We start from the raw sequence: 6000 nt of genomic DNA on the forward strand, positions 1-6000 counted from the left end.
CCATACTGTTTTGACCACTACAGCTTTGTAGTATATCTTGAAATCTGGGATTATGATACTCCCAGCTTTGTTTTTCTTCCTCAAGATTGCTTTGGCTATTTTGTGGTACTATACAAATTTTAGGATTATTTGTTCTAGTTCTGTGAAAAATGCCCTTGGTATTTTGATAGGGATTGCATTAAATCTATAGATTGCTTTAGATAGTATGGACATTTTAACAATATTAGTTCTTCAAATCCAAAAGCATGGAATATTTTTCCATTTGCTTGTGTTGTCTCTGTTTCCTTTCATCAGTGTTTTAGAGTTTTCAGAGTATAGGTCATTCATTTCCTTGGTTAAGTTTATTTCTAGGTATTTTATTATTTTTGGTGCAATTGTAAATAGGATTGTTTCTTAATTTCTCTTTCAGCTACTTTACTCTTAGTGTATAGAAATGCAACAGATTTCTGTATATTGATTTTGTATCCTGTGACTTTACTCAAATTGTTTATCAGTTCTAGTAGCTTTTTTAGTATAGTCTTTAGGGTTTTCTATATATAATCTCATGTCATCTACAAGTAGTGAAAGTATTACTTCTTACCAATTTGGATACCACTATTAGTTTTTACAGTGGATCTTGAAGCCAAGGGCCTACATTTAGAAACCCAGGTATGGAAAACACTGGGAGAAATTTCCAATTTATGGGTAGCCAGTTGCTGATCCATTTGGAGAGAGAAAACAATAGGTATGTGGTCTCTCCTCAACTCTCCACTTTCATGTGGTGTAAAATAATGTACACTGGGCTCAGATGTCTTACCTTTTGATGGTATTAGTACAGGGCAATGGCTATGTGAGGAATATTTGTTCATGAGATTCATGATGGTGCTAATCCTACCTCAGTCATGGTGGGGAACCAGTTCCTTATAATTGATGTGTTACTGCAGTATTTGTAATAATTGATGAAAAACTCCTACTGTTTGGCAAGTTTAAGGCAGGTTTTATTTAATCAAGAGAGGCTTATTTTTTTAAAAAGTCATAAAAAAGAATGAGATCTTGCCATTTGCAACAACATGGATGGATCTAGAAGGTATAATGCTAAGTGAAATAAATCAGAGAAAGACAAATACCATATGATTTCACTCACATGGAATTTAAGAAACAAAGCAAATGAACAAAGAAAAAATAAAAGAGACAAATGAAAATCAGACTCTTAAATACAGGGAATAAGCTGGTGATTGCCAGAGGGGAGGTGGGGGGATGGGTGAAATAGGTGAAGGGGATTAAGAGTACACTTATTGTGATGAGCACTAAGCAATGTATAGACTTGTTAAATTATTATATTTTACATGTGAAACTAATATAACACTGTTAACTATACTTCAATAAAAAATTTAAAAAAAGTCATGACACTTTCTTCTTCCTTTTCTAATTTCTTGTTTTGATTTTCCTCAGATACAGAGGAAAGAGGAAAAGAACTAAGAAAACATGACTGTGATCATAAAAAGTCAGTTGTGTTTTTCCACCCTGCCAATGAGCTGGTCTAGCAAACTGCCTGGGTATTGTTTATGCAGCAGAAATACCAGGGTCTTTTTCTCATTGATGATTACATTAGACTGACCCCTGGTGGCCTCTGTGTCTGACACAAAGACATTCTATAGGTTCTTATGGCTGGTTCTCCCAGCCCTGTCCGTTTCTATCAACTAGTTCAGTGGGATTTCCTCATGCCCTGGGTTTGCTGTCACAGGGTGTTCTGACAGACAGGGACTATGGCAAGGGATTTCCTCATGAAGATATTTTCAGTATCCAGTATGTTCTCTCCCAAGTTCATGACACTTCTAAAATGAATGTTTGATTCCAATTTTATAAAATGTACAGATTTGTAGAACTGTAAGGCCAGGGGTGCCTAGGTGGCTCAGTTGGTTGAGCATCCGTCTTCCGCTCAGGTCATGAGCTCAGGGTCCTGGGATCGAGCCCCATGTCAGGCTCCCTGCTCAGCAGAGAGTGCTTCTCCCTCTCCCTCTGCCTCTCCCCCTGATTGTGCTCCCTCAGATAAATAAATAAAATCTTAAAAAAAAAAAAAAAAAGGACTGTAAGGGCAGATTTTATTTTCTATGAATTGCTTCATACAACATTTCTCCTGAAAATAGAACCACAGATTCTCATCCCCCCTACACCCAGGAGACCATGAGAATACACTGATCGTGATCTCATTTGTTCTTGTTATGGTGACTGATACGTCTCTGATGGTTTAGTTGGGGAGTACATTTGTAGAGGAAGTATTGCTTATGGTGACTGTACACTTCCTGTTAAATGCAGGAGGCTAGAGGAGAATGTGCAGTAGCCCGCCTTTGGGGGGATGAGGAAAGGGGGATGGAGTTAGGGTGGAGGTGGGGAGGTGCTTTTCTCAAAGGGATAGTTATGGGGCAAGGAGAAGGGGATGATAAAAGACAGTGGGTCTTTCTCAGCAGCAGCAAACCATGCTGCCCTGGGGTTCTGGGTGGGCAATACACTGTCAAGAGCTCAGGTCTGCAGATGTTTCCAGTATCGGCAGTAAAGGCATGCCTGCAAACACAAGTTCGGAAGTGAGAGGGTGACTTAGGGTAGAAGAATTAAGTCACTAAAGGATACTGGATGTGTTAAAATTTGCAAGCCCACACCATACTGGCTAACTGGAAAAGAAGGTGGAAGTTTGTGGGCTTAGAAAGCTGATGCAGCCTCTTCTCTCCAGGGGGGTGGGGGAGTGGTGGGGTGGGGGAAGAAGGGTATGGGCCAGGAGGATCCTTCAGGCTATGGTAGACATTCTGTCCAAACCCAGTTCCTCTAAGAAACTTGCCCTGGGTTTGCTGTCACAGGGTGTTCTGACAGGGATTATGGCAAGGGCCATCCAGTGTCTGCTGTCAACCCAGGTGTGTGGTGAAGGGTGGGCAAGTGAAGGAGGCAGGGCCAACTGATGTGGCAAAGAGCTCAGGGTGCCCCAGGTCTGTGGTCCATTCCCCCTGCCAATATGAGTTTAATCCCCTGGGAAAGTTTGCATTTCAAAGGCTTAGCACTTGACATGCCCTTGGAATAATTTATCACAGTGACCAATAAGAATAGGAAGTGCTGCCATTTACACATTTATTTTGAAAAATGTTGTTGAGATATAATTGACATAAAACATATTAGTTTCAGGTATACAACATAATGTTTTGATATTTGTATATATTACACAATGATCACAGTAAGTCTAGTTAATATCCATCACCAGATAGTTAAAACATTGTTTTCATCTTATAATGTGAACTTTTAAGATTTGTGCTCTCAGCCACTTTCAGATATATAATACAGTATTATTTACTATAGTCACCATGTTGTATGTCACATCCCATGACCCCCTTCATCCATTTCACCTTCCACCCCCAAACACCAAGTGATTCTCTGTATCTATGAGTTTGATTTTTTCTTTTATTTAAAATTTTTAAAAATTATTTTTCCTCAAGTATAATTAACATAGAATATTATATTAGTTTCAGGTAAAAAAATAAGGATTTAACAGTTCTATACATTTCTCAATGCTCACCAGTAAGTGTACTCTTAATCTCCTTTATATCACTTATCCTGACTCCAACCTCCCCTCTGGCAACCACCAGTGTTTTCTCCATATTTAAGAGACTGTTTTCCTTTTTGTCTCTTTTTTCTTTGTTTTGTTTCTTAAATTCCACATATGAGTGAAATCATGTGGAATTTGTCTTTCTCTGACTGACTTCTGTTAGTATTATACCTTCTATGTCCGTCCGTTCGTCCGTCCATCCATCCATCCATCCATCCACCCACCCATCCATCCATGTTGTTGCAAATGGCAAGATTTCCTTCTTTTTATGGCCCAGTAATATTCCATTGTGTGTGTGTATATAATATATATTACATCTTCTTTATCCATTCATCTATTAATGGACACTAGGATTGCTTTCATATCTTGGGTATTATAAATAATGCTGCAATAAACATAGCAGTGCATATAGCTTTTTGAATTAATGTTTTCGCTTTCTTTGGGTAAATACCTAGTAGTAGAATTACTGGATCCATATGGTAACTCTATTTTTAATTTTTCCCACAATTTATATCCCCACCAACAGGGCGTGAGGGTTCCCTTTTATCCACATCCTTGCCAATACTTATTATTTCTTATGTTTTTTATTTTACCCATTCTGACAGGTGTAAAGTGATATCATATGTATTGTGGTTTTATTTTGTATTTGCTTGATGCTTAGTGATGGTGAACATCTTTTCATGTGTCTGTTGGCCATGTGTAATGTCTTCTTTAGAAAAATGTTCATGTCTTCTGCCTACTTTAAAATTAGATTATTTGTTTTTTTTTGGTGTTGAGTTGTGTAAGTTCTTTATATATTTTGGATACTAACCTCTTATCAGTATGTCATTTGCAAATATCTTCTCCCATTCCATAGGTTGCCTTTTAGTTTTGTTGTTTGTTTCCTTCACTGAGCAAAAGCTTTTTATTTTGGTGTAGTCCCAGTAGTTTAATTTTGCTTTTATTTCCCTTGCCTGAGGAGACATATCTAGAAAAATGTTTCTTTTTTTTTTTTTTTTTTTTTTTTAAAGATTTTATTTATTTATTTGACAGAGAGAGAGACAGCGAGAGAGGGAACACAAGCAGGGGGAGTGGGAAAGGGAGAAGCAGGCTTCCTGCCGAGCCGGGAGCCCGATGTGGGACTCGATCCCGGGACTCCAGGATCATGACCTGAGCCGAAGGCAGTCGCTTAACCAACTGAGCCACCCAGGCGCCCCTAGAAAAATGTTTCTATGGCTGATGTAAAAAAATTACTGCCTGTGTTTTATTCTAGGAATTTTATGGTCTCAGGTCTTGGATTCAGGTCTTTAATCCATTTTGAATTTGTTTTTGTGTACAACATAAGAAAATGGTCCAGTTTCATTTTTTTGTATGTAGTTGTCCAGTTTTCCCAACACCATTTATTGAAGAGACTCTTCCGCATTGCATATTATTGCTTCCTTTGTTATCGATTAATTAACCTTATAAGTGTGGGTTTATTTCTGGACTCTCTAGTCTATTCCATTGATCTATGTGCCAGTGCTACACTGTTTTATTTACTACAGCTTTGTAGTATGTATTGAAATCTGGGATTGTGATACCTCCAGCTTTGTTGTTATTTCTCAAGATTACTTTGGCTATTTGGGGTCTTTTGTGGTTCCATACAAATTTTAGGATTGTTTGTCTAGTTCTGTGAAAACTATTGGTATTTTGATAGGGATTGCATTAAATTTGTAGTTTGCTTTGGGCAGTATGGATATTTATACAATATTCTTTCCTCCAATCCATGAGCATGGTATGTCTTTCCATTTGTTTGTATCATCTTGGATTTCTTTCATCAATGTTTTATAGTTTTTGGAGTACAGGTCTTTCACCTCCTTGGTTAAATTTATTCCTAGGCATTTTTATTGTTTTTTGGTGCTATTGTAAATAGGATTGCTTTCTTAATTTCTCTTTCTGCTACTTCATTATCAGTGTATTGAAATGCAAGGGATTTCTGTATATTAATTTTGTATCCTGCAACTTTACTGAATTCATTTATCAGTTCTAGTAGTTTTTTGGTGGAGTCTTTCAGGTTTTCTCTATATAGTATCATGTCATCTGCAAATAGTGAAAGTTTTACTTTCTTACCAATTTGGGTGTCTTTTATTCCTTTTTTTTGGTCTAATTTTTGTGGCTAGGACTTTCAGTATATCTTGAATAAAAGTGGCGAGAGTGGACATTCTTGTCTTATTCCTGATCTTGGGGAAAAGCTTGCAATTTTTTCGCCATTGAGTATGATGTTAGCTGAGGGTTTTTCATATCTGGCCTTTATTAAGTTGAGGTATGTTCTCTCTAAACCTACTTTGTTGAGAGTTTTTATCATGAATGGATGTTGTACTTTGTTAAGTGCTTTTTCTGCATCTGTCAAGATGATTGTATGGTTTTTATACTTTCTCTTGTAAATGTGACATATCACATTGGTTGATTTGTGA

The sequence above is a fragment of the Halichoerus grypus genome, chromosome 10 (genome assembly GCF_964656455.1).
Source record: "Halichoerus grypus chromosome 10, mHalGry1.hap1.1, whole genome shotgun sequence".
In the NCBI taxonomy this organism is placed as follows: Eukaryota; Metazoa; Chordata; class Mammalia; order Carnivora; family Phocidae; genus Halichoerus; species Halichoerus grypus.